This window comes from Elephas maximus, chromosome 15 (assembly GCF_024166365.1).
Source record: "Elephas maximus indicus isolate mEleMax1 chromosome 15, mEleMax1 primary haplotype, whole genome shotgun sequence".
NCBI lineage: Eukaryota > Metazoa > Chordata > Mammalia > Proboscidea > Elephantidae > Elephas > Elephas maximus.
In genome coordinates, this window is record NC_064833.1 from 93,778,278 (window position 1) to 93,800,466 (window position 22,189).

The following is a 22,189-nucleotide window of genomic DNA, read 5'->3' on the forward strand; positions in this document are numbered from 1 at the left end:
GTTTAGAGTACATGTTAGGGTTAAGTCATTGTTAGGTTTAGGGCTAGGTTACGCTTAGAGATAGGGTTAGGTTAAGGGTTGGGGTTAGGTTTAGATGTTAGGGTGAGGGTTAGTTCTAGGTTTCCATTTAAGCTGAGTGTGTAGGGTAAGTTTTAGGGTTAGGATTAGGGTTAGGGTTAGAGTTAGGGTCAGGTTTGTGTTAGGTTTATGGTTAGGATTTGGGTTAGGGTCAGGGTTAGGCAGAGATTTAGTGTTATATTTAGTTTTAGGGTTAGAGTTAGGGTGAAGTTTATGTTAAGCGTGAGGGTTAGGGTTAGGGGTTAGGGTTCAGGTTATGGTCCGGGTTAGGGTTAGGTTTATGTTTAGGGTTAGGTTTAAGTTTAGTTTTATTTTTGGCTAGGGTTAGGGTTTGAATGAATTTAGGGGAGGTTTAGGGTTATGGTTAGGGTGAAATTTTGGTTAAGAGTGAGGGTTCGGTTTAGGGTTAGGGTTAGGGTTAGTTTTACGTTTGAGGGTAGGCTTAGTCTAAGGATTAGGATTAGAGTTAGGGTTAGGGGTTAGTGTTTCAGTTTGGTTTACGGTAGGGTTATATTTAGGGTTAAGTTTAGGGTTAGGGTAAGAGTTAGAGTTGCGATTACAGTTAAGGTGAGTGTTTTGGGTAAGTGTTAGTGTTAGGGTTAGGCTTAGTGCTAGGGTTAGGGTTAGAGTTAGGGTTAGGAGTTAGGGTTTGCTTTAAGTTTATGGTAGGGTTAAGGTTAGGTTAGGGTTAGGATTAGCATTAGGTTTCGGGCGAAGGATAGGGTCAAAGTTATTGTAAGGGTTTGGATGAGGGTTACAGGTTGGCCAAGGTTAAGGTTAGGGTTAGGTTTAGGGTTAAAGTTAGGGTTAGCTTTAGGATAGGGATAGGGTGAAGTTTCAGATAGGGTGAGGGTTAGGTTTAGGGTTAGGGTTAGGGTTATGGCTAAGGTTTGCGTTAGTTTTCAGGTTATTGTTAAGGTTATGTTTAGGGTTAGGGTTAAGTTTACGGGTTCTGTTTAGTTTTAGGGTTAGGTTTAGATTTTAGGTTAGGGTTATTTACAGTGTTACTGTTAGGGTTAGGGTTATGGTTTGTGTCAGGCGTTGTGGTTGGGGTGAGGGTTAGGCTTAGGGTTAGGTTTGGTTAGGGTTAGGATTATGGTTATGGTAATGTGTTAGGAGTTAGAGGTGTAGTTTAGGGTTAGGGTTTGGGTGAGGGTTTTGGTTAGGCATTGTGGTTCTGGTCATTGTTAGGTTTGGTTTAGGGTTAGGGTTAGATTTATGATTAGGTTTCGGGTTAGTGTTAGAGTTAGGGTTAAGGTTTGGGTTATGCTTTGGTGCTATGCTTTAGGGTTTTATTTCAGGTTAGGGTTATCCTTAGGGCTTAAAGGTTCAGGTGAGTTTTAGGGTTAGGCTTAGGGATAGCTTTAGGGTTAGGGTTGGGGTATACAGTTAGGGGTTAGCTTGAGGGTTACGGTTAGTTTTACAGTTAAGGTGAGGGTTCAGGGTAAGTGTTATGGTTATGGTTAGAGTTAGGGTTAGGGTTCGGGTGAAGTTTCAGTTAATAGTGAGGGTTATGCTAAAAGTTAGGGTTAATGTTAGGGTTAGGGTTAAGGTTAGCGTTATCGTTAGTGTTAGGTTTAGGGTAGGGTAAGGTTAGGGTTAAGACTAGGTTTACGGTAAAGGGTTGGGCTGGGTTAGGGTTATGGTTAGGGTTAGGTTTAGAATTATACTTAGTGCTGAGTTTAGGGTTAGGGTTAGGGTAGGATTCGAGTTATTGTTTGGTTTAGGTATAGGTAGAGTTAAGGTTAGGTTTAAGTTTAGGGTTAGGGTAAGGGTTAGGTTTATGTCAGCTTTAGGTTTAGGGTTAGGGATCGGGTTAGGGTTTGGGAAAGGGTTAGGGGTCGTGTGAGGGTTAGTGTTAGGTTTACAGTTAAGCTGATGTTTTAGGGTGTTATGGTTAGGGTCATTGTTAGTTTTAGCGTTCGGGCTAGAGTTAGGCGATAGTTTAGGGTTAAGTTTAGTTTTAGGGTTAGGCTTAGGCTTAGGTTTAGGGTGAAGTTTAGGATAAGGATGAGGGTTATGTTTAGGGTTAGTGTTAGGTGTTTGGGTTAAGGTTAGGGTCAGTTTAGGGTTCGGTTTAGAGTTCGGGTTAGCGTTAGGATTCGGGTTAGGTGTTTGGGTTAACGTTAGGGTCAGGTTTATGTTTGCGTTTAGGGTTAGTGTTGGGTTCGTTTTAGGGTTAGTGTTTGGGTGAAATTTAAGTTAAGAGTGAGGGTTGAGCTTAGGGTTAGGGGTTAGGGTTAGGGTTAAGTTTAGTTTTAGGTTTAGGTTTAAGATTAGGTTTAGGGTAAGTGTTAGGGTTAAGTCATACTTAGGCTAGGGCATGGTTAAGGTTAGCGATAGGGTCAGGTTAAGGGTTGGGGTTAGGTTTAGATGTTAGGGTGAGCGTTAGTGCTAGGTTTCCATTTAAGTTGAGTTTGTAGGGTAAGTTTTAGGGTTGGATTAGAGTTAGAGTTAGGGTCAGGGTTAGGGTTAAGGTTCGGGTTAGGGTTAGGTTTATGGTTAGGATTTGGGTTACGGTCAGGGTTAGGGGGAGATTTAGTGTTATGTTTAGTTTCAGGGTCAGGGTTAGGGTGAAGTTTAGGTTAAGGATGAGGGTTAGGGTTAGGTTTAGTGTTAGGGTTAGGTGTTTGGGTTAAGGTTAGGGTCAGGTTAGGGTTAGCCTTAGGCTTAGGGTTAGGCTTACTGTTAGGGTTCTGGATAGGTGTTTGGGTTAATGTTAGAGTCAGGTTTAGGGTTAGGTTTAGAGTTAGGATTAGGATTCGGTTTAAGGCTAGAGTTGGGATAGGGTGAAGTTTAATTTAAGGGTGAGGGTTGAGTTTAGGGTTTGGTTTAGGGGTTAGGGTTCAGGTTAGAATTAGGTTTAAGTTTAGGTTTAGGGTCAGGTTTAGGGTAAGTGTTAGGATTAAGTCATGTTTAGGTGTAGGGCTAGGATAAGGTTAGAGATAGGGTTAGGTTAAGGGTTGGGTTTAGGTTTAGATGTTAGGGTGTGGGTTAGTGGTAGGTTTCCATTTAAGCTGAGTGTGTAGGGTAATTTTTATGGTTAGGATTAGGGTTAGAGTTAGGGTCAGGGTCAGAGTTAGGGTTAAGTTTAGGGTTAGTTTTATGGTTAGTGTTGGGTTAGGTTCATGGTTGGGGGAGATTTAGTGTTATGTTTAGTTTTAGGATAGGGTTAGGGTGAAGTTGATGTTAAGTGTGCGGGTTAGGGCTAGGGGTTATTGTTCAGGTTAGTGTCAGGTGTAGGGTTAGGGATAGGTTTAGTGTTTGTTTTAGTTTTGTTTAAGGTTAGGGTTTGAATAAAGTTAGGGTAGGTTTAGGGTTATGGTTAGGGTGAAATTTTCGTTAAGGGTGAGGGTTCGGTTTAGGGATAGGGTTAGAGTTAGGGTTAGTGGTTAGGGTTAGGCTTAGTGTTAAGGTTAGGTTTAGGCTAAAGATCAGGATTTGATTTAGAGTCAGGTGTTAGTGTTTCGGTTAGGTTTAGGGTAGGGTTATATTTAGGGTTAGGTTAAGAGTTAGATTTATGTTTACAGTTAAGGTGAGGGTTTTGGGTAAGTGTTACGTTTAGGGTTAGGGTTACGTTTAGGGCTAGGGTTAGGGTTAGGGTAAGAGTTCGGGTTACGGGTTAGGGTTAGGTTTAAGTTTATGGTAGGGGAAAGTTAAGGTTAAGGTTTGGTTAGGGTTAGGGTCAGGGTTAGGATTAGGATTAGGTTTAGGGTGAGGGTTAGGGTCAGTGTTATTGTAAGGGTTAGGTTTAGGGTTACAGGTGGGCCAAGGTTAAGGTTAGGGTTAGGTTAAGGGGTAGGGTTAGGGTTAAAGTTAAGGTGTGCTTTAGATTAGGGATAGGGTGAAGTTTAAGATAGGGTGAGGGTTAGGGTTATGGCTAAGATTTGCTTGAGTTTTCAGGTTAGTGTTAAGGTTATATTTAGGGTTAGGAATAAGTTTATGGGTTCTGTGTACTTTTAGGGTTAGGGGTAGATTTTAGGTTAAGGTTTAGTTCAGTGTTACGGTTAGGGTTAGGTTTACGGTTTGTGTTAGGCATTGTGGTTGGGGTGAGGATTAGGTTTAGGGTTCGGGTTGGGTAGGGTTAGGATTATGGTTATGGTAAGGTGTTAGGGATTAGAGGAGTCGTTTTGGGTTAGGGTTTTAGTGAGGGTTCCGGTTAGGCATTGTGGTTCTGGTCATGGTTAGGTTTGGTTTAGGGTTAGGGTTAGGTTTATGATTAGGTTTCGGGTTAGTGTTAGACTTAGCGTTAGGGTGAGAGCTACTTTTAAGGTTGGGGTTAGGTTTTGGTGTTACGGGTTAGGTTTGGGGTTAGGGTTAGGGTTATCATTAGGGCTTAGGGGTTCAGGTTAGTGTAAGGTTAGGGATAGCATTAGGGTAAGGGTTGTGGGATACCATTAGGGGTTAGAGTGAGTGTTACGGTTAGTTTTACATTTAAGGTGAGGGTTTAGGATAAGTGTCCCAATTATCGTTAGACTTAGAGTTAGGGGTAGGTTTACGTTTAGGGTTAGGTGTAGGGTAAGATTTAGGTTTAGTTTCAGGTTTAGGGTTAGAGTTAATGTTCTATTTAGGGTCAAGGTTAGAGTTTGGGTTAGGGTTAGGATTAGGTTTAGGGTTAGGTTGTGGGGTATTTTAAGGGTTAGGTTTAGGGTTACAGGTGGACTGGCATTATGGTTAGAGTTAGATTTAATGTTAGGGGTTGGGTTAGGTTTAAGTTTAGGACTAAGGTTAGTGTTAGGGTTTGGATGAAGTTTAGGGTAGGGTGAGGGTTATTTTTAGGGTTAGGGCTAGACTTTGGGTTTGTGTTCATGTTAGTGCTAAGGTTAAGTTTAGGGTTCAGGTTAGGGTTAGTGGTTATGTTCAGATTAGGTTTAGGTTTAGTGTGAAGTTTAGGTTAAGGGTGTGGGTTAGGATAAGGGTTTGCATTAGGGTTTGGATTATAGTTAGTGTTAGAGTTTGGATTATAGTTAGTGTTAGAGTTTAGGTTTAGGGTGTTAGAGTTAGGTTTATGGTTAGGAAAGGGTTAAGTTTAGGGTTAATGTTAGGGTTAGCGTTAGATTAGGGTTACTGTTCGTCTTCGGGTTAGGGTTAGAGATAATGTGAGGGATAGATAGCATTAGGATAGGGGTTGGGGATACGGTTAAGGGTTAGGGTGAGGGTTAGGTTTAGGTTTACATTTAAGGTGAGGTTTTAGGGTAATTGTTATGGTTAGGGTTAGAGTTAGAGTTAGGCTTATGGTTAGGGTGAAGTTTCAGTTAATAGTCAGCGTTAGGGTTAAGGTTAGAGTTATGCTTAAGGTTAGTGTCAGGGTTAGGTTTAGGGTTAGGTTTAGGGTAGGGTTAAGGTTAGGGTTTAGGCTAGGTTTACAGTAAAGGGTAGGGCTAGGTTAGAGTTAGGGTTAGGTTTAGAGTTAGAGTTAGTGCTAGGGTTTATGGTTAGGGTTAGGGTCAGGTTTAGAGTTATTGTTAGGGTTAGGGTTAAGTTAGAGTTAAGGTTAGTGTTAAGTTTAGGGTTAGGGTAAGGGTTAGAATTAGGTTAGGGTTAAGGTTAAGATTAGGGATAGGGTTAGGGTTAGGGAAAGGGTTAGCGATTCATGTGATGGTTAGTGTTAGGTTTACAGTTTAGCTGATGTTTTAGAGTGTTATGGTTAGGGGTATGGTTAGAGTTAGGGTTAGGGTTAGGTTTAGGGCTAGAGTGAGGGGAAACTTTAGGGTTAGGTTTAGTTTCAGGTTTAGGCTTAGACTTACGTTTAGGGTGAAGCATAGGTTAAGGATGAGGGTTAGGACTAGTGTTAGCATTACGTTTTTGCATTAAGGTTAGGGTCTGGATAGGGTTAGATTTAGGGTTAGGGTTAGTATTAGGGTCAGGCTTACGTGTTTGGGTTAATGCTAGGGTCAGGTTTAGGCTTAGGTTTAGGATTAGGGTTAGGGTTCAGTTTAGGGTTAGTGTTAGGGTGCATTTAAAGTTAAGGGCGAGGGTTGAGCTTAGGTTAGCGTTAGGGGTTAGGGTTAGGGCTAAGGTTAGGATTAAGTTTAGGGTTAAGTTTATGTTTATGCTTAGGTTTAGAGTACATGTTAGGGTTAAGTCATTGTTAGGTTTAGGGCTAGGTTACGCTTAGAGATAGGGTTAGGTTAAGGGTTGGGGTTAGGTTTAGATGTTAGGGTGAGGGTTAGTTCTAGGTTTCCATTTAAGCTGAGTGTGTAGGGTAAGTTTTAGGGTTAGGATTAGGGTTAGGGTTAGAGTTAGGGTCAGGTTTGTGTTAGGTTTATGGTTAGGATTTGGGTTAGGGTCAGGGTTAGGCAGAGATTTAGTGTTATATTTAGTTTTAGGGTTAGAGTTAGGGTGAAGTTTATGTTAAGCGTGAGGGTTAGGGTTAGGGGTTAGGGTTCAGGTTATGGTCCGGGTTAGGGTTAGGTTTATGTTTAGGGTTAGGTTTAAGTTTAGTTTTATTTTTGGCTAGGGTTAGGGTTTGAATGAATTTAGGGGAGGTTTAGGGTTATGGTTAGGGTGAAATTTTGGTTAAGAGTGAGGGTTCGGTTTAGGGTTAGGGTTAGGGTTAGTTTTACGTTTGAGGGTAGGCTTAGTCTAAGGATTAGGATTAGAGTTAGGGTTAGGGGTTAGTGTTTCAGTTTGGTTTACGGTAGGGTTATATTTAGGGTTAAGTTTAGGGTTAGGGTAAGAGTTAGAGTTGCGATTACAGTTAAGGTGAGTGTTTTGGGTAAGTGTTAGTGTTAGGGTTAGGCTTAGTGCTAGGGTTAGGGTTAGAGTTAGGGTTAGGAGTTAGGGTTTGCTTTAAGTTTATGGTAGGGTTAAGGTTAGGTTAGGGTTAGGATTAGCATTAGGTTTCGGGCGAAGGATAGGGTCAAAGTTATTGTAAGGGTTTGGATGAGGGTTACAGGTTGGCCAAGGTTAAGGTTAGGGTTAGGTTTAGGGTTAAAGTTAGGGTTAGCTTTAGGATAGGGATAGGGTGAAGTTTCAGATAGGGTGAGGGTTAGGTTTAGGGTTAGGGTTAGGGTTATGGCTAAGGTTTGCGTTAGTTTTCAGGTTATTGTTAAGGTTATGTTTAGGGTTAGGGTTAAGTTTACGGGTTCTGTTTAGTTTTAGGGTTAGGTTTAGATTTTAGGTTAGGGTTATTTACAGTGTTACTGTTAGGGTTAGGGTTATGGTTTGTGTCAGGCGTTGTGGTTGGGGTGAGGGTTAGGCTTAGGGTTAGGTTTGGTTAGGGTTAGGATTATGGTTATGGTAATGTGTTAGGAGTTAGAGGTGTAGTTTAGGGTTAGGGTTTGGGTGAGGGTTTTGGTTAGGCATTGTGGTTCTGGTCATTGTTAGGTTTGGTTTAGGGTTAGGGTTAGATTTATGATTAGGTTTCGGGTTAGTGTTAGAGTTAGGGTTAAGGTTTGGGTTATGCTTTGGTGCTATGCTTTAGGGTTTTATTTCAGGTTAGGGTTATCCTTAGGGCTTAAAGGTTCAGGTGAGTTTTAGGGTTAGGCTTAGGGATAGCTTTAGGGTTAGGGTTGGGGTATACAGTTAGGGGTTAGCTTGAGGGTTACGGTTAGTTTTACAGTTAAGGTGAGGGTTCAGGGTAAGTGTTATGGTTATGGTTAGAGTTAGGGTTAGGGTTCGGGTGAAGTTTCAGTTAATAGTGAGGGTTATGCTAAAAGTTAGGGTTAATGTTAGGGTTAGGGTTAAGGTTAGCGTTATCGTTAGTGTTAGGTTTAGGGTAGGGTAAGGTTAGGGTTAAGACTAGGTTTACGGTAAAGGGTTGGGCTGGGTTAGGGTTATGGTTAGGGTTAGGTTTAGAATTATACTTAGTGCTGAGTTTAGGGTTAGGGTTAGGGTAGGATTCGAGTTATTGTTTGGTTTAGGTATAGGTAGAGTTAAGGTTAGGTTTAAGTTTAGGGTTAGGGTAAGGGTTAGGTTTATGTCAGCTTTAGGTTTAGGGTTAGGGATCGGGTTAGGGTTTGGGAAAGGGTTAGGGGTCGTGTGAGGGTTAGTGTTAGGTTTACAGTTAAGCTGATGTTTTAGGGTGTTATGGTTAGGGTCATTGTTAGTTTTAGCGTTCGGGCTAGAGTTAGGCGATAGTTTAGGGTTAAGTTTAGTTTTAGGGTTAGGCTTAGGCTTAGGTTTAGGGTGAAGTTTAGGATAAGGATGAGGGTTATGTTTAGGGTTAGTGTTAGGTGTTTGGGTTAAGGTTAGGGTCAGTTTAGGGTTCGGTTTAGAGTTCGGGTTAGCGTTAGGATTCGGGTTAGGTGTTTGGGTTAACGTTAGGGTCAGGTTTATGTTTGCGTTTAGGGTTAGTGTTGGGTTCGTTTTAGGGTTAGTGTTTGGGTGAAATTTAAGTTAAGAGTGAGGGTTGAGCTTAGGGTTAGGGGTTAGGGTTAGGGTTAAGTTTAGTTTTAGGTTTAGGTTTAAGATTAGGTTTAGGGTAAGTGTTAGGGTTAAGTCATACTTAGGCTAGGGCATGGTTAAGGTTAGCGATAGGGTCAGGTTAAGGGTTGGGGTTAGGTTTAGATGTTAGGGTGAGCGTTAGTGCTAGGTTTCCATTTAAGTTGAGTTTGTAGGGTAAGTTTTAGGGTTGGATTAGAGTTAGAGTTAGGGTCAGGGTTAGGGTTAAGGTTCGGGTTAGGGTTAGGTTTATGGTTAGGATTTGGGTTACGGTCAGGGTTAGGGGGAGATTTAGTGTTATGTTTAGTTTCAGGGTCAGGGTTAGGGTGAAGTTTAGGTTAAGGATGAGGGTTAGGGTTAGGTTTAGTGTTAGGGTTAGGTGTTTGGGTTAAGGTTAGGGTCAGGTTAGGGTTAGCCTTAGGCTTAGGGTTAGGCTTACTGTTAGGGTTCTGGATAGGTGTTTGGGTTAATGTTAGAGTCAGGTTTAGGGTTAGGTTTAGAGTTAGGATTAGGATTCGGTTTAAGGCTAGAGTTGGGATAGGGTGAAGTTTAATTTAAGGGTGAGGGTTGAGTTTAGGGTTTGGTTTAGGGGTTAGGGTTCAGGTTAGAATTAGGTTTAAGTTTAGGTTTAGGGTCAGGTTTAGGGTAAGTGTTAGGATTAAGTCATGTTTAGGTGTAGGGCTAGGATAAGGTTAGAGATAGGGTTAGGTTAAGGGTTGGGTTTAGGTTTAGATGTTAGGGTGTGGGTTAGTGGTAGGTTTCCATTTAAGCTGAGTGTGTAGGGTAATTTGTATGGTTAGGATTAGGGTTAGAGTTAGGGTCAGGGTCAGAGTTAGGGTTAAGTTTAGGGTTAGTTTTATGGTTAGTGTTGGGTTAGGTTCATGGTTGGGGGAGATTTAGTGTTATGTTTAGTTTTAGGATAGGGTTAGGGTGAAGTTGATGTTAAGTGTGCGGGTTAGGGCTAGGGGTTATTGTTCAGGTTAGTGTCAGGTGTAGGGTTAGGGATAGGTTTAGTGTTTGTTTTAGTTTTGTTTAAGGTTAGGGTTTGAATAAAGTTAGGGTAGGTTTAGGGTTATGGTTAGGGTGAAATTTTCGTTAAGGGTGAGGGTTCGGTTTAGGGATAGGGTTAGAGTTAGGGTTAGTGGTTAGGGTTAGGCTTAGTGTTAAGGTTAGGTTTAGGCTAAAGATCAGGATTTGATTTAGAGTCAGGTGTTAGTGTTTCGGTTAGGTTTAGGGTAGGGTTATATTTAGGGTTAGGTTAAGAGTTAGATTTATGTTTACAGTTAAGGTGAGGGTTTTGGGTAAGTGTTACGTTTAGGGTTAGGGTTACGTTTAGGGCTAGGGTTAGGGTTAGGGTAAGAGTTCGGGTTACGGGTTAGGGTTAGGTTTAAGTTTATGGTAGGGGAAAGTTAAGGTTAAGGTTTGGTTAGGGTTAGGGTCAGGGTTAGGATTAGGATTAGGTTTAGGGTGAGGGTTAGGGTCAGTGTTATTGTAAGGGTTAGGTTTAGGGTTACAGGTGGGCCAAGGTTAAGGTTAGGGTTAGGTTAAGGGGTAGGGTTAGGGTTAAAGTTAAGGTGTGCTTTAGATTAGGGATAGGGTGAAGTTTAAGATAGGGTGAGGGTTAGGGTTATGGCTAAGATTTGCTTGAGTTTTCAGGTTAGTGTTAAGGTTATATTTAGGGTTAGGAATAAGTTTATGGGTTCTGTGTACTTTTAGGGTTAGGGGTAGATTTTAGGTTAAGGTTTAGTTCAGTGTTACGGTTAGGGTTAGGTTTACGGTTTGTGTTAGGCATTGTGGTTGGGGTGAGGATTAGGTTTAGGGTTCGGGTTGGGTAGGGTTAGGATTATGGTTATGGTAAGGTGTTAGGGATTAGAGGAGTCGTTTTGGGTTAGGGTTTTAGTGAGGGTTCCGGTTAGGCATTGTGGTTCTGGTCATGGTTAGGTTTGGTTTAGGGTTAGGGTTAGGTTTATGATTAGGTTTCGGGTTAGTGTTAGACTTAGCGTTAGGGTGAGAGCTACTTTTAAGGTTGGGGTTAGGTTTTGGTGTTACGGGTTAGGTTTGGGGTTAGGGTTAGGGTTATCATTAGGGCTTAGGGGTTCAGGTTAGTGTAAGGTTAGGGATAGCATTAGGGTAAGGGTTGTGGGATACCATTAGGGGTTAGAGTGAGTGTTACGGTTAGTTTTACATTTAAGGTGAGGGTTTAGGATAAGTGTCCCAATTATCGTTAGACTTAGAGTTAGGGGTAGGTTTACGTTTAGGGTTAGGTGTAGGGTAAGATTTAGGTTTAGTTTCAGGTTTAGGGTTAGAGTTAATGTTCTATTTAGGGTCAAGGTTAGAGTTTGGGTTAGGGTTAGGATTAGGTTTAGGGTTAGGTTGTGGGGTATTTTAAGGGTTAGGTTTAGGGTTACAGGTGGACTGGCATTATGGTTAGAGTTAGATTTAATGTTAGGGGTTGGGTTAGGTTTAAGTTTAGGACTAAGGTTAGTGTTAGGGTTTGGATGAAGTTTAGGGTAGGGTGAGGGTTATTTTTAGGGTTAGGGCTAGACTTTGGGTTTGTGTTCATGTTAGTGCTAAGGTTAAGTTTAGGGTTCAGGTTAGGGTTAGTGGTTATGTTCAGATTAGGTTTAGGTTTAGTGTGAAGTTTAGGTTAAGGGTGTGGGTTAGGATAAGGGTTTGCATTAGGGTTTGGATTATAGTTAGTGTTAGAGTTTGGATTATAGTTAGTGTTAGAGTTTAGGTTTAGGGTGTTAGAGTTAGGTTTATGGTTAGGAAAGGGTTAAGTTTAGGGTTAATGTTAGGGTTAGCGTTAGATTAGGGTTACTGTTCGTCTTCGGGTTAGGGTTAGAGATAATGTGAGGGATAGATAGCATTAGGATAGGGGTTGGGGATACGGTTAAGGGTTAGGGTGAGGGTTAGGTTTAGGTTTACATTTAAGGTGAGGTTTTAGGGTAATTGTTATGGTTAGGGTTAGAGTTAGAGTTAGGCTTATGGTTAGGGTGAAGTTTCAGTTAATAGTCAGCGTTAGGGTTAAGGTTAGAGTTATGCTTAAGGTTAGTGTCAGGGTTAGGTTTAGGGTTAGGTTTAGGGTAGGGTTAAGGTTAGGGTTTAGGCTAGGTTTACAGTAAAGGGTAGGGCTAGGTTAGAGTTAGGGTTAGGTTTAGAGTTAGAGTTAGTGCTAGGGTTTATGGTTAGGGTTAGGGTCAGGTTTAGAGTTATTGTTAGGGTTAGGGTTAAGTTAGAGTTAAGGTTAGTGTTAAGTTTAGGGTTAGGGTAAGGGTTAGAATTAGGTTAGGGTTAAGGTTAAGATTAGGGATAGGGTTAGGGTTAGGGAAAGGGTTAGCGATTCATGTGATGGTTAGTGTTAGGTTTACAGTTTAGCTGATGTTTTAGAGTGTTATGGTTAGGGGTATGGTTAGAGTTAGGGTTAGGGTTAGGTTTAGGGCTAGAGTGAGGGGAAACTTTAGGGTTAGGTTTAGTTTCAGGTTTAGGCTTAGACTTACGTTTAGGGTGAAGCATAGGTTAAGGATGAGGGTTAGGACTAGTGTTAGCATTACGTTTTTGCATTAAGGTTAGGGTCTGGATAGGGTTAGATTTAGGGTTAGGGTTAGTATTAGGGTCAGGCTTACGTGTTTGGGTTAATGCTAGGGTCAGGTTTAGGCTTAGGTTTAGGATTAGGGTTAGGGTTCAGTTTAGGGTTAGTGTTAGGGTGCATTTAAAGTTAAGGGCGAGGGTTGAGCTTAGGTTAGCGTTAGGGGTTAGGGTTAGGGCTAAGGTTAGGATTAAGTTTAGGGTTAAGTTTATGTTTATGCTTAGGTTTAGAGTACATGTTAGGGTTAAGTCATTGTTAGGTTTAGGGCTAGGTTAAGCTTAGAGATAGGGTTAGGTTAAGGGTTGGGGTTAGGTTTAGATGTTAGGGTGAGGGTTAGTTCTAGGTTTCCATTTAAGCTGAGTGTGTAGGGTAAGTTTTAGGGTTAGGATTAGGGTTAGGGTTAGAGTTAGGGTCAGGTTTGTGTTAGGTTTATGGTTAGGATTTGGGTTAGGGTCAGGGTTAGGCAGAGATTTAGTGTTATATTTAGTTTTAGGGTTAGAGTTAGGGTGAAGTTTATGTTAAGCGTGAGGGTTAGGGTTAGGGGTTAGGGTTCAGGTTATGGTCCGGGTTAGGGTTAGGTTTATGTTTAGGGTTAGGTTTAAGTTTAGTTTTATTTTTGGCTAGGGTTAGGGTTTGAATGAATTTAGGGGAGGTTTAGGGTTATGGTTAGGGTGAAATTTTGGTTAAGAGTGAGGGTTCGGTTTAGGGTTAGGGTTAGGGTTAGCTTTACGTTTGAGGGTAGGCTTAGTCTAAGGATTAGGATTAGAGTTAGGGTTAGGGGTTAGTGTTTCAGTTTGGTTTACGGTAGGGTTATATTTAGGGTTAAGTTTAGGGTTAGGGTAAGAGTTAGAGTTGCGATTACAGTTAAGGTGAGTGTTTTGGGTAAGTGTTAGTGTTAGGGTTAGGCTTAGTGCTAGGGTTAGGGTTAGAGTTAGGGTTAGGAGTTAGGGTTTGCTTTAAGTTTATGGTAGGGTTAAGGTTAGGTTAGGGTTAGGATTAGCATTAGGTTTCGGGCGAAGGATAGGGTCAAAGTTATTGTAAGGGTTTGGATGAGGGTTACAGGTTGGCCAAGGTTAAGGTTAGGGTTAGGTTTAGGGTTAAAGTTAGGGTTAGCTTTAGGATAGGGATAGGGTGAAGTTTCAGATAGGGTGAGGGTTAGGTTTAGGGTTAGGGTTAGGGTTATGGCTAAGGTTTGCGTTAGTTTTCAGGTTATTGTTAAGGTTATGTTTAGGGTTAGGGTTAAGTTTACGGGTTCTGTTTAGTTTTAGGGTTAGGTTTAGATTTTAGGTTAGGGTTATTTACAGTGTTACTGTTAGGGTTAGGGTTATGGTTTGTGTCAGGCGTTGTGGTTGGGGTGAGGGTTAGGCTTAGGGTTAGGTTTGGTTAGGGTTAGGATTATGGTTATGGTAATGTGTTAGGAGTTAGAGGTGTAGTTTAGGGTTAGGGTTTGGGTGAGGGTTTTGGTTAGGCATTGTGGTTCTGGTCATTGTTAGGTTTGGTTTAGGGTTAGGGTTAGATTTATGATTAGGTTTCGGGTTAGTGTTAGAGTTAGGGTTAAGGTTTGGGTTATGCTTTGGTGCTATGCTTTAGGGTTTTATTTCAGGTTAGGGTTATCCTTAGGGCTTAAAGGTTCAGGTGAGTTTTAGGGTTAGGCTTAGGGATAGCTTTAGGGTTAGGGTTGGGGTATACAGTTAGGGGTTAGCTTGAGGGTTACGGTTAGTTTTACAGTTAAGGTGAGGGTTCAGGGTAAGTGTTATGGTTATGGTTAGAGTTAGGGTTAGGGTTCGGGTGAAGTTTCAGTTAATAGTGAGGGTTATGCTAAAAGTTAGGGTTAATGTTAGGGTTAGGGTTAAGGTTAGCGTTATCGTTAGTGTTAGGTTTAGGGTAGGGTAAGGTTAGGGTTAAGACTAGGTTTACGGTAAAGGGTTGGGCTGGGTTAGGGTTATGGTTAGGGTTAGGTTTAGAATTATACTTAGTGCTGAGTTTAGGGTTAGGGTTAGGGTAGGATTCGAGTTATTGTTTGGTTTAGGTATAGGTAGAGTTAAGGTTAGGTTTAAGTTTAGGGTTAGGGTAAGGGTTAGGTTTATGTCAGCTTTAGGTTTAGGGTTAGGGATCGGGTTAGGGTTTGGGAAAGGGTTAGGGGTCGTGTGAGGGTTAGTGTTAGGTTTACAGTTAAGCTGATGTTTTAGGGTGTTATGGTTAGGGTCATTGTTAGTTTTAGCGTTCGGGCTAGAGTTAGGCGATAGTTTAGGGTTAAGTTTAGTTTTAGGGTTAGGCTTAGGCTTAGGTTTAGGGTGAAGTTTAGGATAAGGATGAGGGTTATGTTTAGGGTTAGTGTTAGGTGTTTGGGTTAAGGTTAGGGTCAGTTTAGGGTTCGGTTTAGAGTTCGGGTTAGCGTTAGGATTCGGGTTAGGTGTTTGGGTTAACGTTAGGGTCAGGTTTATGTTTGCGTTTAGGGTTAGTGTTGGGTTCGTTTTAGGGTTAGTGTTTGGGTGAAATTTAAGTTAAGAGTGAGGGTTGAGCTTAGGGTTAGGGGTTAGGGTTAGGGTTAAGTTTAGTTTTAGGTTTAGGTTTAAGATTAGGTTTAGGGTAAGTGTTAGGGTTAAGTCATACTTAGGCTAGGGCATGGTTAAGGTTAGCGATAGGGTCAGGTTAAGGGTTGGGGTTAGGTTTAGATGTTAGGGTGAGCGTTAGTGCTAGGTTTCCATTTAAGTTGAGTTTGTAGGGTAAGTTTTAGGGTTGGATTAGAGTTAGAGTTAGGGTCAGGGTTAGGGTTAAGGTTCGGGTTAGGGTTAGGTTTATGGTTAGGATTTGGGTTACGGTCAGGGTTAGGGGGAGATTTAGTGTTATGTTTAGTTTCAGGGTCAGGGTTAGGGTGAAGTTTAGGTTAAGGATGAGGGTTAGGGTTAGGTTTAGTGTTAGGGTTAGGTGTTTGGGTTAAGGTTAGGGTCAGGTTAGGGTTAGCCTTAGGCTTAGGGTTAGGCTTACTGTTAGGGTTCTGGATAGGTGTTTGGGTTAATGTTAGAGTCAGGTTTAGGGTTAGGTTTAGAGTTAGGATTAGGATTCGGTTTAAGGCTAGAGTTGGGATAGGGTGAAGTTTAATTTAAGGGTGAGGGTTGAGTTTAGGGTTTGGTTTAGGGGTTAGGGTTCAGGTTAGAATTAGGTTTAAGTTTAGGTTTAGGGTCAGGTTTAGGGTAAGTGTTAGGATTAAGTCATGTTTAGGTGTAGGGCTAGGATAAGGTTAGAGATAGGGTTAGGTTAAGGGTTGGGTTTAGGTTTAGATGTTAGGGTGTGGGTTAGTGGTAGGTTTCCATTTAAGCTGAGTGTGTAGGGTAATTTTTATGGTTAGGATTAGGGTTAGAGTTAGGGTCAGGGTCAGAGTTAGGGTTAAGTTTAGGGTTAGTTTTATGGTTAGTGTTGGGTTAGGTTCATGGTTGGGGGAGATTTAGTGTTATGTTTAGTTTTAGGATAGGGTTAGGGTGAAGTTGATGTTAAGTGTGCGGGTTAGGGCTAGGGGTTATTGTTCAGGTTAGTGTCAGGTGTAGGGTTAGGGATAGGTTTAGTGTTTGTTTTAGTTTTGTTTAAGGTTAGGGTTTGAATAAAGTTAGGGTAGGTTTAGGGTTATGGTTAGGGTGAAATTTTCGTTAAGGGTGAGGGTTCGGTTTAGGGATAGGGTTAGAGTTAGGGTTAGTGGTTAGGGTTAGGCTTAGTGTTAAGGTTAGGTTTAGGCTAAAGATCAGGATTTGATTTAGAGTCAGGTGTTAGTGTTTCGGTTAGGTTTAGGGTAGGGTTATATTTAGGGTTAGGTTAAGAGTTAGATTTATGTTTACAGTTAAGGTGAGGGTTTTGGGTAAGTGTTACGTTTAGGGTTAGGGTTACGTTTAGGGCTAGGGTTAGGGTTAGGGTAAGAGTTCGGGTTACGGGTTAGGGTTAGGTTTAAGTTTATGGTAGGGGAAAGTTAAGGTTAAGGTTTGGTTAGGGTTAGGGTCAGGGTTAGGATTAGGATTAGGTTTAGGGTGAGGGTTAGGGTCAGTGTTATTGTAAGGGTTAGGTTTAGGGTTACAGGTGGGCCAAGGTTAAGGTTAGGGTTAGGTTAAGGGGTAGGGTTAGGGTTAAAGTTAAGGTGTGCTTTAGATTAGGGATAGGGTGAAGTTTAAGATAGGGTGAGGGTTAGGGTTATGGCTAAGATTTGCTTGAGTTTTCAGGTTAGTGTTAAGGTTATATTTAGGGTTAGGAATAAGTTTATGGGTTCTGTGTACTTTTAGGGTTAGGGGTAGATTTTAGGTTAAGGTTTAGTTCAGTGTTACGGTTAGGGTTAGGTTTACGGTTTGTGTTAGGCATTGTGGTTGGGGTGAGGATTAGGTTTAGGGTTCGGGTTGGGTAGGGTTAGGATTATGGTTATGGTAAGGTGTTAGGGATTAGAGGAGTCGTTTTGGGTTAGGGTTTTAGTGAGGGTTCCGGTTAGGCATTGTGGTTCTGGTCATGGTTAGGTTTGGTTTAGGGTTAGGGTTAGGTTTATGATTAGGTTTCGGGTTAGTGTTAGACTTAGCGTTAGGGTGAGAGCTACTTTTAAGGTTGGGGTTAGGTTTTGGTGTTACGGGTTAGGTTTGGGGTTAGGGTTAGGGTTATCATTAGGGCTTAGGGGTTCAGGTTAGTGTAAGGTTAGGGATAGCATTAGGGTAAGGGTTGTGGGATACCATTAGGGGTTAGAGTGAGTGTTACGGTTAGTTTTACATTTAAGGTGAGGGTTTAGGATAAGTGTCCCAATTATCGTTAGACTTAGAGTTAGGGGTAGGTTTACGTTTAGGGTTAGGTGTAGGGTAAGATTTAGGTTTAGTTTCAGGTTTAGGGTTAGAGTTAATGTTCTATTTAGGGTCAAGGTTAGAGTTTGGGTTAGGGTTAGGATTAGGTTTAGGGTTAGGTTGTGGGGTATTTTAAGGGTTAGGTTTAGGGTTACAGGTGGACTGGCATTATGGTTAGAGTTAGATTTAATGTTAGGGGTTGGGTTAGGTTTAAGTTTAGGACTAAGGTTAGTGTTAGGGTTTGGATGAAGTTTAGGGTAGGGTGAGGGTTATTTTTAGGGTTAGGGCTAGACTTTGGGTTTGTGTTCATGTTAGTGCTAAGGTTAAGTTTAGGGTTCAGGTTAGGGTTAGTGGTTATGTTCAGATTAGGTTTAGGTTTAGTGTGAAGTTTAGGTTAAGGGTGTGGGTTAGGATAAGGGTTTGCATTAGGGTTTGGATTATAGTTAGTGTTAGAGTTTGGATTATAGTTAGTGTTAGAGTTTAGGTTTAGGGTGTTAGAGTTAGGTTTATGGTTAGGAAAGGGTTAAGTTTAGGGTTAATGTTAGGGTTAGCGTTAGATTAGGGTTACTGTTCGTCTTCGGGTTAGGGTTAGAGATAATGTGAGGGATAGATAGCATTAGGATAGGGGTTGGGGATACGGTTAAGGGTTAGGGTGAGGGTTAGGTTTAGGTTTACATTTAAGGTGAGGTTTTAGGGTAATTGTTATGGTTAGGGTTAGAGTTAGAGTTAGGCTTATGGTTAGGGTGAAGTTTCAGTTAATAGTCAGCGTTAGGGTTAAGGTTAGAGTTATGCTTAAGGTTAGTGTCAGGGTTAGGTTTAGGGTTAGGTTTAGGGTAGGGTTAAGGTTAGGGTTTAGGCTAGGTTTACAGTAAAGGGTAGGGCTAGGTTAGAGTTAGGGTTAGGTTTAGAGTTAGAGTTAGTGCTAGGGTTTATGGTTAGGGTTAGGGTCAGGTTTAGAGTTATTGTTAGGGTTAGGGTTAAGTTAGAGTTAAGGTTAGTGTTAAGTTTAGGGTTAGGGTAAGGGTTAGAATTAGGTTAGGGTTAAGGTTAAGATTAGGGATAGGGTTAGGGTTAGGGAAAGGGTTAGCGATTCATGTGATGGTTAGTGTTAGGTTTACAGTTTAGCTGATGTTTTAGAGTGTTATGGTTAGGGGTATGGTTAGAGTTAGGGTTAGGGTTAGGTTTAGGGCTAGAGTGAGGGGAAACTTTAGGGTTAGGTTTAGTTTCAGGTTTAGGCTTAGACTTACGTTTAGGGTGAAGCATAGGTTAAGGATGAGGGTTAGGACTAGTGTTAGCATTACGTTTTTGCATTAAGGTTAGGGTCTGGATAGGGTTAGATTTAGGGTTAGGGTTAGTATTAGGGTCAGGCTTACGTGTTTGGGTTAATGCTAGGGTCAGGTTTAGGCTTAGGTTTAGGATTAGGGTTAGGGTTCAGTTTAGGGTTAGTGTTAGGGTGCATTTAAAGTTAAGGGCGAGGGTTGAGCTTAGGTTAGCGTTAGGGGTTAGGGTTAGGGCTAAGGTTAGGATTAAGTTTAGGGTTAAGTTTATGTTTATGCTTAGGTTTAGAGTACATGTTAGGGTTAAGTCATTGTTAGGTTTAGGGCTAGGTTAAGCTTAGAGATAGGGTTAGGTTAAGGGTTGGGGTTAGGTTTAGATGTTAGGGTGAGGGTTAGTTCTAGGTTTCCATTTAAGCTGAGTGTGTAGGGTAAGTTTTAGGGTTAGGATTAGGGTTAGGGTTAGAGTTAGGGTCAGGTTTGTGTTAGGTTTATGGTTAGGATTTGGGTTAGGGTCAGGGTTAGGCAGAGATTTAGTGTTATATTTAGTTTTAGGGTTAGAGTTAGGGTGAAGTTTATGTTAAGCGTGAGGGTTAGGGTTAGGGGTTAGGGTTCAGGTTATGGTCCGGGTTAGGGTTAGGTTTATGTTTAGGGTTAGGTTTAAGTTTAGTTTTATTTTTGGCTAGGGTTAGGGTTTGAATGAATTTAGGGGAGGTTTAGGGTTATGGTTAGGGTGAAATTTTGGTTAAGAGTGAGGGTTCGGTTTAGGGTTAGGGTTAGGGTTAGCTTTACGTTTGAGGGTAGGCTTAGTCTAAGGATTAGGATTAGAGTTAGGGTTAGGGGTTAGTGTTTCAGTTTGGTTTACGGTAGGGTTATATTTAGGGTTAAGTTTAGGGTTAGGGTAAGAGTTAGAGTTGCGATTACAGTTAAGGTGAGTGTTTTGGGTAAGTGTTAGTGTTAGGGTTAGGCTTAGTGCTAGGGTTAGGGTTAGAGTTAGGGTTAGGAGTTAGGGTTTGCTTTAAGTTTATGGTAGGGTTAAGGTTAGGTTAGGGTTAGGATTAGCATTAGGTTTCGGGCGAAGGATAGGGTCAAAGTTATTGTAAGGGTTTGGATGAGGGTTACAGGTTGGCCAAGGTTAAGGTTAGGGTTAGGTTTAGGGTTAAAGTTAGGGTTAGCTTTAGGATAGGGATAGGGTGAAGTTTCAGATAGGGTGAGGGTTAGGTTTAGGGTTAGGGTTAGGGTTATGGCTAAGGTTTGCGTTAGTTTTCAGGTTATTGTTAAGGTTATGTTTAGGGTTAGGGTTAAGTTTACGGGTTCTGTTTAGTTTTAGGGTTAGGTTTAGATTTTAGGTTAGGGTTATTTACAGTGTTACTGTTAGGGTTAGGGTTATGGTTTGTGTCAGGCGTTGTGGTTGGGGTGAGGGTTAGGCTTAGGGTTAGGTTTGGTTAGGGTTAGGATTATGGTTATGGTAATGTGTTAGGAGTTAGAGGTGTAGTTTAGGGTTAGGGTTTGGGTGAGGGTTTTGGTTAGGCATTGTGGTTCTGGTCATTGTTAGGTTTGGTTTAGGGTTAGGGTTAGATTTATGATTAGGTTTCGGGTTAGTGTTAGAGTTAGGGTTAAGGTTTGGGTTATGCTTTGGTGCTATGCTTTAGGGTTTTATTTCAGGTTAGGGTTATCCTTAGGGCTTAAAGGTTCAGGTGAGTTTTAGGGTTAGGCTTAGGGATAGCTTTAGGGTTAGGGTTGGGGTATACAGTTAGGGGTTAGCTTGAGGGTTACGGTTAGTTTTACAGTTAAGGTGAGGGTTCAGGGTAAGTGTTATGGTTATGGTTAGAGTTAGGGTTAGGGTTCGGGTGAAGTTTCAGTTAATAGTGAGGGTTATGCTAAAAGTTAGGGTTAATGTTAGGGTTAGGGTTAAGGTTAGCGTTATCGTTAGTGTTAGGTTTAGGGTAGGGTAAGGTTAGGGTTAAGACTAGGTTTACGGTAAAGGGTTGGGCTGGGTTAGGGTTATGGTTAGGGTTAGGTTTAGAATTATACTTAGTGCTGAGTTTAGGGTTAGGGTTAGGGTAGGATTCGAGTTATTGTTTGGTTTAGGTATAGGTAGAGTTAAGGTTAGGTTTAAGTTTAGGGTTAGGGTAAGGGTTAGGTTTATGTCAGCTTTAGGTTTAGGGTTAGGGATCGGGTTAGGGTTTGGGAAAGGGTTAGGGGTCGTGTGAGGGTTAGTGTTAGGTTTACAGTTAAGCTGATGTTTTAGGGTGTTATGGTTAGGGTCATTGTTAGTTTTAGCGTTCGGGCTAGAGTTAGGCGATAGTTTAGGGTTAAGTTTAGTTTTAGGGTTAGGCTTAGGCTTAGGTTTAGGGTGAAGTTTAGGATAAGGATGAGGGTTATGTTTAGGGTTAGTGTTAGGTGTTTGGGTTAAGGTTAGGGTCAGTTTAGGGTTCGGTTTAGAGTTCGGGTTAGCGTTAGGATTCGGGTTAGGTGTTTGGGTTAACGTTAGGGTCAGGTTTATGTTTGCGTTTAGGGTTAGTGTTGGGTTCGTTTTAGGGTTAGTGTTTGGGTGAAATTTAAGTTAAGAGTGAGGGTTGAGCTTAGGGTTAGGGGTTAGGGTTAGGGTTAAGTTTAGTTTTAGGTTTAGGTTTAAGATTAGGTTTAGGGTAAGTGTTAGGGTTAAGTCATACTTAGGCTAGGGCATGGTTAAGGTTAGCGATAGGGTCAGGTTAAGGGTTGGGGTTAGGTTTAGATGTTAGGGTGAGCGTTAGTGCTAGGTTTCCATTTAAGTTGAGTTTGTAGGGTAAGTTTTAGGGTTGGATTAGAGTTAGAGTTAGGGTCAGGGTTAGGGTTAAGGTTCGGGTTAGGGTTAGGTTTATGGTTAGGATTTGGGTTACGGTCAGGGTTAGGGGGAGATTTAGTGTTATGTTTAGTTTCAGGGTCAGGGTTAGGGTGAAGTTTAGGTTAAGGATGAGGGTTAGGGTTAGGTTTAGTGTTAGGGTTAGGTGTTTGGGTTAAGGTTAGGGTCAGGTTAGGGTTAGCCTTAGGCTTAGGGTTAGGCTTACTGTTAGGGTTCTGGATAGGTGTTTGGGTTAATGTTAGAGTCAGGTTTAGGGTTAGGTTTAGAGTTAGGATTAGGATTCGGTTTAAGGCTAGAGTTGGGATAGGGTGAAGTTTAATTTAAGGGTGAGGGTTGAGTTTAGGGTTTGGTTTAGGGGTTAGGGTTCAGGTTAGAATTAGGTTTAAGTTTAGGTTTAGGGTCAGGTTTAGGGTAAGTGTTAGGATTAAGTCATGTTTAGGTGTAGGGCTAGGATAAGGTTAGAGATAGGGTTAGGTTAAGGGTTGGGTTTAGGTTTAGATGTTAGGGTGTGGGTTAGTGGTAGGTTTCCATTTAAGCTGAGTGTGTAGGGTAATTTTTATGGTTAGGATTAGGGTTAGAGTTAGGGTCAGGGTCAGAGTTAGGGTTAAGTTTAGGGTTAGTTTTATGGTTAGTGTTGGGTTAGGTTCATGGTTGGGGGAGATTTAGTGTTATGTTTAGTTTTAGGATAGGGTTAGGGTGAAGTTGATGTTAAGTGTGCGGGTTAGGGCTAGGGGTTATTGTTCAGGTTAGTGTCAGGTGTAGGGTTAGGGATAGGTTTAGTGTTTGTTTTAGTTTTGTTTAAGGTTAGGGTTTGAATAAAGTTAGGGTAGGTTTAGGGTTATGGTTAGGGTGAAATTTTCGTTAAGGGTGAGGGTTCGGTTTAGGGATAGGGTTAGAGTTAGGGTTAGTGGTTAGGGTTAGGCTTAGTGTTAAGGTTAGGTTTAGGCTAAAGATCAGGATTTGATTTAGAGTCAGGTGTTAGTGTTTCGGTTAGGTTTAGGGTAGGGTTATATTTAGGGTTAGGTTAAGAGTTAGATTTATGTTTACAGTTAAGGTGAGGGTTTTGGGTAAGTGTTACGTTTAGGGTTAGGGTTACGTTTAGGGCTAGGGTTAGGGTTAGGGTAAGAGTTCGGGTTACGGGTTAGGGTTAGGTTTAAGTTTATGGTAGGGGAAAGTTAAGGTTAAGGTTTGGTTAGGGTTAGGGTCAGGGTTAGGA